General features: G+C 40.1%; 1 long non-coding RNA gene across 1 annotated transcript; it reads left to right on the top strand.

Annotated features, from left to right (window-relative positions):
- Nucleotides 1–335: 335 nt before the first annotated feature.
- LOC122876329 lies at nt 336–3,863 on the top strand. The gene is made up of 3 exons (XR_006378060.1): nt 336–2,104; nt 2,736–2,978; nt 3,122–3,863. It is a non-coding gene; the product is annotated as an uncharacterized LOC122876329 (long non-coding RNA).
- The last annotated feature ends 10,726 nt before the right edge of the window (nt 3,864–14,589 follow it).

Below are 14,589 nucleotides of genomic sequence, written 5' to 3'. Positions count from 1 at the left end.
TACTCTGCCTTAGATGATTTCAAATACCATTTCTGCTAATGTCAATGTCTAGTTGCTTTCATCCCATCATGCACTATACATTATTATAGCTAGTCAATGCTCTTCCAGCCATTTGCCCTTGTCAGTAGTTACCCATCTTCACTCTGATGGAGAAGTTCCACAGGAGGTTGCTGAGCATACATTCTTAACAGAATCCCTTTTCAAATTAAATTTAAATGACCCCCTCAGCTCATAAGCAGAGGCTCTCCTGACAACTTAATTCATAATTCAGTGCTGAGCCAGGGCCTTGAAGGCCATAATGACGGCCTAAATGGAAGAGAGATGCTACTAAATGGGCTGTTTGTTTGCACCTAAACCTCTTTACAGGCCACAAGTCCACAGCTCAGCACTGTGGTGGTGAGGACGAGAAGGGCTGATGTAGAGTGGAAGACAATTTGCTGACCAGCTGCTTTCATGTCTCGGGTCGCCGTGCGCTGCTTGACCACAGTGAGGTTTGGGTAGATTTTGTATGTTTTAAAGAGCATCTCCACTTGTAAGGAATGCGCAAGTTAATGGCTGGGGTTTATTTGTGTGTCGGTGTAGGCAAAGCGAAGACACAGAAACACTCTCATGAGATATTTATGTCAAGGAGTGGATAGTTTGAATGGTGACACAGTAAACTCACCAAACTAGGCCGACAGTTACAAGAATCAGTTAATTAAGGGAGCGAACATCTGAGTCTGTCACACAGCCTCCAACCTGTGTCAGCTGAGCCTAATGCAACGTATGGATTCATGAGGAGAGGGAGGAGGTGGAGGACCGTTCTAAGGAGAAGGTGATGGTGGAGGATGAGAAGTGAAAACACTAGAGAAGAGGAGAGTATTGTGTTAACTTTAAAGGATGTGGAGGAGAATGCTCATAGAGGGATACAAACACAAGAGGTGGAGAAAACTACAGAAGGGATAGAGAACACTAGTTACCACCCCCGCTATTTTTTTTAATACAAAACGTGAATGTGAAAGTGAAGCTGTACCCTAATGGTACTAGGAAATGATTGCCTCGCAGGTGTACATTAAAATTATACAACAGAAAACCTCAAACAAAGATCCAATCACCGTTCTAGATGAGTGTACAAAGTAGCCCATATTAAACTACTGGTAACCATAACAACAACACTTGTGCTTGATGCTGCGTTGTAAGATTATAACTCTTACTGAAACTGACCTAACCATCAATTAAAAGGTCTACAAATAAACTTCAAAACATTGACAGTGGTTTTCTATGGACTGTCTAAATAAAGAAATGCAAAGAAATGTGATTGAAAACCAATGACAACTGAAAATAAAGAGCTAAATTGTGAAACACACATATGTTCCTGGGGCGGGTATTCTATCTGAACGTGTCTCTGCTGCCCTTCTATTGGTCAGATAAGCTGCCAGTCACATATTACCCAGAAAACTGAGAGGGACCTGGATGCAGACACAATGGCGGATCTCCGCAAGAGGCACCGCCGTTCTCAGCAGCAGAAGTTGGTCTTCTTCTTATTCTTTTTGCATAAACATCTACATTACGCATGTGCATGCGTTGTCCACTTGTGGCACTAAATGGAAAAAGACTAAACACAACAACTTTATTCACTGATTTTGGTGAAATTTGATCATAATTTATGAAGCAAATATTTTCTGGTTTTCCCTCTGATGTCCTCCTTGTACAGTAATCAGTGAAGCCCACCCCCCAGAAACACTCCGCTCTGGCGTCTATCGTTTTTCTAATCAATTCTTGTCTCATTTGTGGTCTGAAAAACAGTAAATTCATCAAATTAAGTGCCCCATATCGCTAGTTTTACCAAACCATTGAATAAAGTTATGAAGTTGTGTTTTATAGCAAGGCCTGCCACGCAAAAACGACACGAAGAAGACCAACTTCCGCTGCTGAGGTCACGTGATTTCCTGTCAGCTGCGGAGGTGCTCCTTGCGAAGGTCTCCCATTTTGTGTCTGCGGCTAGGTACTCTTGGGAAAACTGGGAAGCCGGAAGCGCTAAAAGTTGAAATTAATATTATTTCCACAGTTGGTTTTCATCACTTATTTTTAAATCCTCACTGCTGAAGAAATTACCCTCTGACAAGTAAGTTAAAATGTTTAAAATACTCAATACAAATTACTGTTATTTATTGAGTGAACACTAGCTAACAAGCTATCTAGCTGGCAATTGTTCGCTAGTTTGTTAGTTATCTAGCATGCTAGCTTGCTGGCAACTAAAAATATCTCTTGGAGCTGACACCAGAGCCTCATTAGCGTCAGCTTACAGTTTGAAAATGGTCAACTTAATATTCCAACTGCAGAACTTGCTAACTGTTAGCTAACAACAACAATAGCAAACACTGACTGCAGGACTCCTTAACAGTCCTTTTGGCTTCAAGATAAAGACTTAACTGCTGAACAGGCAAATGGTTTATTAAAGCCCATAATTCTGTAATGGTTCCCCTTGTTACCATTTAGAGAACAGCTTGAATAGACAAACAGTACACAACGCATTAAGAGGAATTAAGAATGTGCCATTACATGTGGTGTTACTTCTTTGAACTGTAAAATACATGATGTCATCACACATGATAGAAAATGAGGGATTCAAGAAGCTGTTGAAAATAATTGATCCGAGATATGAGCTCTCTGGCAACAAATATTTCTATTCATCCTGGAAATTTTGGAAAGACAGCCTAAAAATGTACACTTCCTCTCCATCATCTGTGGTCAAGCATACATGAGCATCACCATCCACTACTCCCCAGAATAAATACCTACAAAGAGCATACTTCCCTGAAGACTACACAGGCAAGGTTGTTGCCCAAAGCCTTACTGAGGCAATGGCATCCAGGGGCTGAGTCAAGACAGACGAGTGTGCATTACTACTGACAGTGGGACAAATATAGTGAAGGCCACTTTACTAAACAACTGGACCCGACTACAGTGCTTTGGGCAATGGCTGCACTCAGTAGTTGGTAAGTGTCTCCTGTCTTACTGTTTCATTGCTTCTTTGCCAAATATAGAGTAACTGTGATAATGGTAATAAAATTTGAAAGAATTAATCAGTACAAAAAAGATAATGCTATTTTACATTTTAATTTACCTTTCTTACTCCAAGAGCAGGCAAAGACAAGAGGATGAACTGAACATGACATGTTGGCATGTTGGCCTTACTTATACTACTCCTGGAAAAAACAAGAGAGATCTGGCTGCTGCTCAGGAAGAACATCACATGCCAGAACTCAAGCTGATGGCGGAGTCACCAACCAGGTGGGGCACTCGTCAAAAGATGATACTGAAGCAACACAAGGTCATCGCTCAGTGTTGACAAGAAGGGCACTTAATGTGCTAGAGTCTATGAACACTGCTGGAATTTACTGATTCACTCTCTGGTGAATCATATATAAGAGTGTCCTACCTCAAGCTAGAGCTCCATCTCTTTACTACACAACTCAACTCAGAGAGCAGTCACTGAAAATATAGAGGCAAAGCGAGACATTTTCACCTCATGGTGTTCAACCAGAGAAGAGGAGACAGAGGAAGAACGAGGAGCTGCTGCAGCTTTACCTACAGTACGTTGAAAAAGAAGATGAAGTCGTATGGTTTCTTCAAGAAGACACTCTGCTGGACCTCAGGCCTCGGTGACACACAAGACAACAGCTTGTGAAGTAGTTACAGAGGACGGAAACAGACATTGAAACTCTTTGAAAGTTGAAAGTTTTTTGTCATGTTTGTTTTTGTCTCTGTTTATTGTCCTGCAATGACTGATAGCTGAAAAAAAGGCAAATTATGTGTACTGACAAAATTTGAGATTTAACTTTATATTTCATAATTGATACACTATATGCTGCTAAGTCAAGTATCAGATATGTGATTTTCTTCTTTTTTTTTGCTTGAAGGCTGCTATTGTACAGCAAAGAATTTTCACTGACAAGATTATAGTGTATTTTTGTTAATATATTAATAAAATAAAAAATCTGACTTTTTCTGTTGGCAGTCCATACAGTTCATAGCATTTTTTCATGCTCTGAATTTGCTAAAGGGAAATTCTAAAGGAATTATAGGATTAAAGGCCCTGCATGGGTCTTTTCATTTATTCTGGCTGATTACACCTATTTTTAGATTGAAGTTGGGTGGCATTATGACAGGAGTTTGCTGCAGAGTTTGCTACAACTCCATGTTGTCCCAGCCTAATAGGTGCAACTGACTTACTGTGTGTTCACACCAAACACAAAGTGAATTTTTGCCTTGCATTACTTCCGCGAGTTTGACCACGGCATCATGTGTCGCGGGTTGTGTTTACCCGCGACAAATGATGCCCTTAATCTGGCTACAGCAGTATGAACCCCAAATAAACAGATCTTGCTATGATTTAATTGCAATAAACAGATCAAAAGGACATCGAAATAACTACATCATGATGCTTTGTAAAAAGTAATTTCAAGCTTTGTCAGGTCTGTCCGCAAGACCACAAGCAAACAATTTTTTTAAATGCTTGTTTTCTGAATGGAGTTCGGATCGATCAGGGTTATGCTATGCTAACTTGATTCATAGTAAAGTACAACCGATAGCTGGAATCAAGTAACAGACACATATTTTCAGAACTTACCTGGTAGTACAACTTCCTCGCTTACTTCTCTCCAAGCAATCTCCTTTTCGTCTCTATATATATGAAGTAGTATCATAGAGCTCTGGGTGCCCACAGACAGCTACAATAATGACAGTGGAGGGCGATATGTGTACATTTCTCACATGAGTTGAATATTTTCAACTTGCACAAATTCGCCCCAATTTTTTATTTTTTTTTTGCATTGGCTTTGTATGTAACCGCACTGCGTGAATAATTTGCTTCGCTTTCTGTGAACACACCATTAGACAGTCAGGAAGATTACACTCAAGCACAGTCTAACATGCCCATACAGTCCTGAGCAGAGATCTAATTAGTCACTTAAGTGAAAACACTTTTGTGCTATGGGCGTGTAGGCTCGTTAAGAAATATTGACTTGATTTATATTATATGTATATCAACATCAGATGAAACTTGTGATGATTCAGAGAGACAAGAAAAAAAAGAGGGAAAATGTTTGGCTGGGGGGTTTGACGAATTGGTGGAGGGGGAGGTGGCCAAGCAGGTCCAGAGGCAGCTGCAGTGCCTCCGGCCTAAGCTCCCACCAAATGAGTCAGGGCACCACAGGGCAGCACTCAAACCGGTCCCCTGGGTCAGGACAGCAGGGTCAACCCATTTTAAATGTCCTTTTTTATTCACCTGTTATGACCGTTTATGTTCTATAGAATGTGCTCCTAGATATGCTCCTTGGACACGTCACTCACAACAACTCCTCAGTTGCTATTATTGCAGTTGTCAAGACACCTAACCCCTACTTTAATGGAGCTGCTCAGTGGCAAGTGAAATAACACTGGTTATATTGGTCGCCAGTGTGAATGTGTGAAGGGTTGTGGAGGTGTGATGCAGAATATTGCTGAGACAGAGATTGTACAAGTGTTGTGTCGTTCGTGAACATTTCGTTCAAATGAACAAATCTTTTGTGTGAACAAACTGAATGACTTCATGAAACGATCTGTTCTGAGTTAGTTCAGTTGAGACTGCAACCCAGATATATGACATTATCTAGATTGATATCATATGCATAGGCCAACATTTAACGTTACTGCGCGCAGTGGCATGCGCAAGCACACACACACACACACACACACACACACACACACACACACACAAAGTTACTGTTTTGAAAAGAGAGAATTAGATTTTTTTATCCAGTACCTTCAGGGGCGAATTCACAAAGAATGAATTGCAGCCGCTGATAGCACCATGAATTGCGCAACCGCTATCTGCTCCGCCTTGAGGTCCGATACACAAAAGAGATCGCGCTAATGATATTACAGCGCAAACACGCCCATAAAGCTTTGCAGCTGAGTACAATTTACTATTGTTTTGCATCTGTTAAATGTTCATCTGCAATTCGCTGCAGCAGTGGTCCCAGTAATATTTGTTCTTAAGGTGTACTGAAGTAGCATATCACATGATATGGTTAAGCAACGATTGTAGCAATTTTTTTTACAAATGCAGTTGCAAGAACAATACTTTCCACTCATATCTTAAAATGTTTGACTTGAAAGAGAACTTATTCTAATTCTAATTATAACTATTCTAATTATCTATTAACTCCCCCTGTTCTTTCATTTGTTTCTATCTGCATGATGTTTTCCTATGACTCACTGTTTTGTCAGAGTGATTGTTATTTGGGAGGCTTTTACTGTGCACTCTCCCTCATGCCTCTGGGCGCACGGAGAGCTGTTTTCTCTCCTACTCTGCTCTATGCTGGACTGTTACAGTGTGTAACCATCGTTTCTCACAGCAGCAGGTTTTATGTTTCATTCCCTCATGGTGAATATCAGTTAGCCTATTGTACTGTCTGTACCATGTCTGCGCATATGATGTACTGTGATGCGCTGTTGCTTCACCTGGCTACAATCACTGCTGGAAAGTCTGGGTGTGACACCCCTTATAAATGCGACAGAAATACAGGCAGCTTACCTACCTCCCTAACATAAAAAGGTCCAAAAAAGATCTGGTTGGGAGTCAGAAAAAAAGACAGAGCGAAGCCAGCCTCGGCTGGTGCCATTTTAAAGTAGGCGGCATCAGTCTCCAGTCCAATCACTAGCCACCACCTGCAACTCAACATACTGGGAAAAACGCCAAACAGGGTGAACAGCACCACTCTCAGACAGGGAGGGAGAACAGCACAACAGAAATAATCACACAGTCACACTCAAATACAAGTTATGACTTGGGGTCATAACACTTCAGTTACCAACAACTCTCTGAAGACATGAATAATTTTCACTCTAACTGTGTGTGGCTATTAGCGCTGGTGTTTGTGAATTGGACTTATTTGCAATGAGGCTCATTTGCATAGAAAGGTGCCAATTTTGCACCAAATATATGCATGTATTAATGTAAATACATGCAAACAGCACCGGAGCACTGAGACGGTATTTGCTTGGCAGCGCAGTTAGGGGTGCATTTCACCCTTTGCGGGTGCTTTGAGGATTACACAGTTTCTTTTTCTTATATTTGTGCAGGTTTAGCACCCGGAAAAGCCGCGCAATCCTTTTGTGAATTCTCCCCTCATTGTTTGTTAATATAGTTTATGGAGTGGTTGCATTGTTGTGTTGCTTGCCTCAGACCAAGTTGTCAACCAATATGAGAGATGGGATAGTATCATAGAGTGCCTAAACAAAACTCCTGCATCTGTACTCATTAGATTTTTAATACATTTAAAATGAGCTAGGTTACGTTTAACAATCCCTGAATTTTTTTTTTTAAATCTCACCACCTTTCGTAGTTTACAATCCTGCAATATGAACAAAACGGGTGGCTGAGCCTGAGACTGTCTCAGATCCTTTCACTGCGAGGGAACGGTGCATGTTCAGTGATTCGTTCATTGAACATGAACCGTGAGTTACAGACAGTCGGTGAGTCACTCAAGCCCGCCTCTCTCCCTCCCTCTAATGTCTAAAGTCTCGAAGTAGGACCAAATATTTTATTTAATAATTAAGTGTCGCAAAAATATACGAGCTGTACATAATAGGGTAAGACTTTGTTATAACAGCTTTTAGTTTGCAAACGGTATCTTTAGCCAACTAAATTCTCAGCTCACTGACTTATCCTTCACAAACGACCGTTCTCACTTTACCAGTTAGCGAGCTGAACTAAAGGTTCAGCCGTGTTTCAGTTCAGTGAGTGGGACTACGCAGTCGGAGCTCCGGTCAAGCAATAAACGATTCGGTGAACAAATCTTTTTAATGAACTGATTCAGTGCACTGAAAAGAACTGTTCTTCCCATCATTAGATTGTACTTGCTTGCTTGGGTAAATGAAAGGTTAAAATTATGATTATTTTTAAAATAATGATTATGCCTCTGTCACCACATTTGGACAATTTTGAGAGTAACATTCAAGAGCAAGTTTCAAGTAACATCACATAATTAACCACATGTATGTTCTGTGCAGGAATATCCAATCAGTAACAAGGATTTACCCTACATCTGCCATATTGTTATATAGGGATAAAATAATAGGAAATTGACTGAAATAGAAACAAAAGAACAAAGAAATTCTACTGCTGGTAGAGGAAGCACAACAGAGAAATTATAAGGACAAGTTAATATAATATTGACAAGTGTGGACAGCAAACATGCATGGAAAATAATTGCAAACAAAATAAATATGAGCTTTATTCTTGTTGTTTGCACATCTGATAAATGCAAAACAAACAAACAAACAAAACAAAAACAAAACTTGGCGTAATATTCGATTCTGAATTATACAGTACATATTGCTTCAGCTAATGTATTAGGTATTGTGACAAATGATATCACTCCAGAACATGTCTCAGAAGGTGTGTGCTCTATTTCTGTACTGCAGTCATCTATGATCCACTCTTAATCAACTTAAGAAACCTCTGGTGTTCTCTTGAATTTAAGATTATTATAAATGTTCCAATGTTTTTACCCTTTTAATTCAATTAGTAATACACTCTCTGCCTCCTGCTCTCCATTTGCTGTGTTTATTTACTGTTACTACTATTTGCTAGCAATACAAACTCAACACACCAGCTCTACTTTCCTTGAAGAGCAACTTAACACCCCATTTTGGCTTGAACACACTCCTGTCATATATTCAAACCACCAAAATAAGAAACTTAGAGCATGGTATGACTAAGGTATAAATGTGGAAATGTACATCACACTAAATTTATTATGACAATAATCATGCTACAGCTAATTACATTTTCCCCCTTAATTTTATTACCACGCCTTCATTTGTTCATGTGGGCTGCGAGCCTGGCTATTATATAAGACCTGGACTGTATTTGAATACAAGCTTTTATTTGAAAATTTACTGTAATTTAAAAAAAGTAATTTTAAATTACATTTAGTTTCATTATAGCTATAAAAATAGTTATTAATAGTTATTAGCTATATTATTAGCTATAGAAATAAAAACAATTATTAAGTATATTAAGATGTACAGAATAAATGTAATTTAAAAGTGAAGAGTTTTAGAGCTGATGTTGTAGTCCCAGATCAGTTCAGTCTGTACAATTACAAAGGCTTTGTCTCTGGCCCCTATAACAGAAACCTTAGTCGGCACTGCAGTGCATTGACATTTTTATATTGAAGGAATTTATCATGAGCGATAAGGTAACGACTCAGTAACTTGCACTGGGACTAGCGACACGTTGCCTGTGACGAGGACTAAAGCTAAGAGCTCACATATACTGAACACTACTTAATAGACTGCCCTGCTGTCTCCTATGGAATACGAGAAAGTGTTGGTAACAAGATCTAATATTATCTCAATATTAATGTATATTGTAATGTGAGCTACAGCAGGAAGAATAATATCCTATCACTTGTCAAAACATTGTGACAGCGTTGGATGACAAATGACCTGATGTTGATTTGTTTCTGTTATAGTTTGAGGGTTTTTCATTTCCTGTTTTATTTTGTAGTATTCTCCTTCCCTTGTGTCTTGTGGTTTTACTTCCTGTCTTTGTTTGCTTTCCCTCCAGTTTTGATTGTTGGCACCTGTGTCTTGTTGTCTCACCTCCCCTAGGGTATTTAGTCCGGGTCTCTTTTCAGTGTCGGATCATTGTGATTCCTGTCTTGAGTGTGAGTCCTGTCTGGTGTTGTTCTTGTCTTGTGTGTGTTGCCATTTGGTGCACCTTTTGTTGTACCTGGTTTCTGTGCCCAGTTCCCCAGCATTCTTACCAAGAGGTCTGTTTTGGATTCTTTGTCTCCCTTGGACTGTGTCTGGAGTCTGGATTTTGCCTGCTCCCTATTGGACTATTTAGCCTCATTGGACTTACTTCCCTGTTTCCACCACTGCCAGCCGGTAACCCATTCCCTATCACCTGGACCTATATCTGTCTATTTTCCTGTTACCTGTCTGCCTACCGGTCTGTCTGCCTGTACCTGCCTGTAAACCACATCACCCCCAATAAACACTGTAGTCATCCTCATACCGCTTCCTGGTATTCTGCATTTTGGTCCACATACCACTACAGCTCAGTTTATTTCTGTTGCTGCTGAATACTCACACATTTGTTCTCATCTACAAATGGCTTGAAAATAATCTGTCAGCTATGGCTCAATGTGTGCAGGTGAAAGATGTACAATCAGGGTTTTTAAATATAACTAAAGTTAGAGTTTCCATAAGAATCAATATAAAGCCCAATCCTCTTTACTACTTACATGTATACTAATGGTACTGTCTTCATGACAAATGCATTTCTATGCAGATGAGTTTTCTGAACAATGACAAAACACAACATTTTTGATGATTTTCAGAGCCATAAGACTTGATATAGTAATGTCTAGATTTGTACTCTAATGACAAGAAAGTTACCCATAGTTAGTTGGAATTCTGGATGGGTTTTAAAAAACGTACTTTCAAGACCACACAAATAATCTAGTCAAATACAATCATTTTCAGATACAGAACCTGCATACCAATGTCCCAGAGGCACTTTACCTAACTTTTGTATTATGAAAATGTTATATACAGAGACTGTGCTCTTAAGGAAAATGACAGCATCAGTCGTTTCAGTAAGTGCCCCAAAACGACATATGTTTACGTTCAAGTGACAAAGCGCTCTAGCGGCCATAATAATTATGGCGGAAGCAAAAGAGGTCAGGTGACGTTATTATAGAGCGACAAAATCAGCGTAGGGACAAGATCAGACTTTTAACATGGGAGACTGCATTTTGTTTCCATGTTTCAAACAAACAGTCAACGTTGTTTTTTTAAAAGCATGACCACGATCAATCCCTAACCTTAACCACATGTTTATTATTGGAACCATGACGACAAAGCACCCCTAACCTTAACCTAACCCAAACCACAATCCTTCCCTAGATCTAACCAAGTTATTATTTTGCCTGAACCTGACCAAACCTTAACCAAAGTGTTGTCGCATCCTAAAACAGATTTATTTTTCACCAGATTTGTTGATGGTTGACTAGGCCTGTCACGCTAACTACTTTTGTTGGACGATATATTGTCTAAGCAATAATTGCGATAAACGGTATTATTGTCATTTTAAGGGCATTTGCATCGCATTTCATTGCATTCATTTGATAAAGCATAGGGGTTGTGTCATTTGCAGCAAGGGAGAAACAAACTCACTACGGGGACATTGTATATTTGAAGCAAAAAAAGTAAAAAAAAAAATCTACAAAGGGAGGTAGAAGATCAGTATTTGCATATTTACAAGCTATAGGAACACTCTAATCCAGAGATCCGTAGAGAAGCTCAAATGTGCTGCCCCACACGGCGCACCTACTGACTGTCTGCACACGGCGCAAGAGGAAAGATGAGACGGTATTGGCAGAAAATCCGAGGACTGCGATTACTCTGAGCAGCCTGCATGGGAATTAATAACAATATGATATATAAATATATTCCCTGATGGCCTAAATAGGTTGCTAAATTTGTCGCTAGTTGCTTTTTAGAAATAAAGTCGCTAATAGGGTCTTAAACGTTGCTAAAGCCAGCGAAAAAGTTGCCAAGTTGGTAACGCTGTTGTGTGTGGAGAGAGGAGCTGCCTGAGCCCCGCCAATGGTGAAACTCCAAATGACAGCAAAACGTGTCTCAGCATTGTTTTTTCTGTTCATTTGGCTTAGGCGCTGTGAAAGTCTTATAATGGTAGGGAAAACCCTGCTGTTTATTTTGGCATCGTGTTGGCTAAAATGTTGGTGACGTTCTTATATAAACAAACACGCATGTAAACACAATGAGCAATATCGAGGCCAGCAAAATTGATCGAGGTCATGTCCATATATTGTACAATAAGTCAATAACGTAATTATCGAGACAGGCCTACGGTTGACGGATTTGGAAGGCACAGGAAAATTATGTCGACTCTTAAACTCTTAATCTCCCATTCAGTTCTTCAATCATAACTGCAGTTATCTATAAAACTAAGCACTGCCTTTCATAGAAGAGAGGCATTGCCCTCTGGTTTTCTAAGAAGAGTTCATCACCAGTGTCTATGTTTTTATAAAGCCCTTTTCTATAAACCTTTATTGGTTTGTATAAATCACATCACTACTGGACCTCAGGATTGTTAAGTACAATTCTCATTAATGACTATGGCTGAAATTCCAGATGCTAACTTAGAAATAGGAAACGCTGCTTTTAATTTTATTTTTAAAAGTCCTTTAATGGATTTCTCAGCCTAAGCTCCTCAGGCAGGTCGAGGAGTCCAACTGAGTGTGTACCCAGTAACGGGGAGCCCAACACACATCTACAGAGAGCCGCTGTTACCTAAGGGGAGGTTGCTTTTAAAAAGCCCGGACCACCTATGTCCTGCTGTGCCATTACTTGCTTTAACAGCAGTGATTTGTCGGTGACTCTCACTGGCACTCAGTGATGTAGGTTTGGGAGTGAGCTCTATTAAAAAGTCATTAAAGCTGAGAGAAAGCATGGTGGGCTCAACCCTCTTGGCGAAAGGCGCCTCTGGAAATTAGTCCATCCATCATAATTACACCAACCGGACACTGCCTCACAGAGGCCAAGGGACACAGATCCCTTCATGACCTCACTGAACCAGACTGTGAGCATATAGGGAGGAGGGAAGGAAGGAATGGATAAAGAGAGGGAAGATGTGGAGAATGAAAACTAAAAGAAAGGAGGGAAGCAGAGTAAAATATTAGGAGGGAGTGAAAGGAGCAGTAGGAAAAGAGGAAGGCTTCAGCGAGTGATGGAAGAAAAAAGGATGGAAGGGGGAGAGTAAGAACATTTGACCCTGTTTGAGCACAGTTTAACTGTGAAGAAGGGCTGCTGTCATAAAACAGATGATAAAAAGAGGAACATATTTCCTAAGTATCTCACTGTGGGCTCTGTTACTGAGTGCACAGGGTGTGGCGACTGAGTAATTTTAAGGCCAGAGGCAAACAGCGCAGCTAGAAATTAGGTTGGATTTAGAGAAACACATTATCTGTGCGTCTGGCTTAAGTCATGACCAATCAGATAAGCACTTTTCCTTCCTTTTAAAGTTGGAGTTTTGTGATGTAATAGTCCAGAGCATGAAGCCTCTCTTGAAAGGAAACTAATGTCCTTGTGTGGGAGGTGCAGAATTGCCACAAGTGAATATATGGTACCTTAAATAAACTACTTAGGGCTGTTGATTGTATTTGTTGCTGTGGCCGTAGGGGAACAGTTGCCCAGAGCAGGAAATGATATTAGATAAAGAGACAATCAAAGGTTGGCAGCAAATCGCAGTGTTAGGCCACACTATTGACTCCAGACTGTCCCAGTGCACAATGTTTAGAGAAAACAACCTTGATGACCTATTGGTCCATTATAGGGCTAACACAGATAAACACGCATACATATTTAAATCCAAGGAATTACATTGTCCTCTCTAAAGTTGGAGTTTGATTTTATTGAATCCGAATCCAATATCCAGTCCCTTATTGAATCAAATTAAATCAACATTTGCAAGTAACTAAAGTTTAAAGAACTAAAACTCAATGATTTGTTGGCTGAGAAGGCAGAAATACTACAATTTTAAGTGGCCTTCTAATTAATCTTCACAGCCTATAGCTACAACCTGGAAATTACATGAACAGCAGAAGATATGAAATGTTGATTTAATATGTATCTGAAACACTGCAACAACAGGCATAGGCAAGTCACTTCTACACCTTATTTTTCATGATCCAAACACTGGGGTTCCTGATTCAGACCTATTAAGTTGATAAGCTTAAAATATTGATATGATATGCCTAAAAGTTTAACTGGGAGATTCTCCTGGAATTGTTGTGGCACAATAAGTTAGATCATTTCTCAAGAAAAGAGTCGCCACCTTGTTGGTCTTGTTGAACTACTTGTGGTTGTAGAGTGGTGTTGAAGAGGGATGTTTCTTATCACTCACAAACAAAATTTTACCTTAAAGGTTTAGTAGGTAACTTTTATAAAAATAACTTTTTGGCATATTTGCTGAACCTGTCACTATATCCTGACAGTAGTACATGAGACAGATAATCTGTGCAAAAAAATAGGTTCCTCTGGCTCCTCCTAGTTTCCTCCTAGTTCCTCCTGCTCCTAATGTCATTTGCAAAAATCCACCATGCCTGTACAAAAACAACCAATCAGAGCCAGGAGGAGTCTCTAACACAGTGTCAATCACTGGTCTTGCACATGCTGCGCAGCCCCCCTCCCCCACACATGCTCTCACTCAGTCAAGCTCAATATGTCTTCAGAGCACAGCTTCAGGAGTTTTACAAACACAGTGGCTGAGAAACAACCACCAGCAACGAAAAAACTGCCCATCCTGCCTTTGCAAACAACAGCATATAGAACAAAACCCGGCTCCACATGGAGCTTTGGGTTCATTATGATCGATGCCAGGGCGCTCGTATCTACTGTACAAGTGGCAAAGAGACATGATGACAAACAGTGGGGTATAACTTTTGAGGGGGGACAGTGGTGTGTGTGTAGTGTACTAGCCTCTCATCCCTCTGTTAGACGGTGTCACAGCTGCATCTGAAGCCT

The sequence above is a fragment of the Siniperca chuatsi genome, linkage group LG1 (genome assembly GCF_020085105.1).
Source record: "Siniperca chuatsi isolate FFG_IHB_CAS linkage group LG1, ASM2008510v1, whole genome shotgun sequence".
Classification (NCBI taxonomy): Eukaryota; Metazoa; Chordata; class Actinopteri; order Centrarchiformes; family Sinipercidae; genus Siniperca; species Siniperca chuatsi.
The sequence above is the reverse complement of the archived record's forward strand: the minus strand, read 5'-3'. Positions and strand labels throughout refer to the sequence as shown.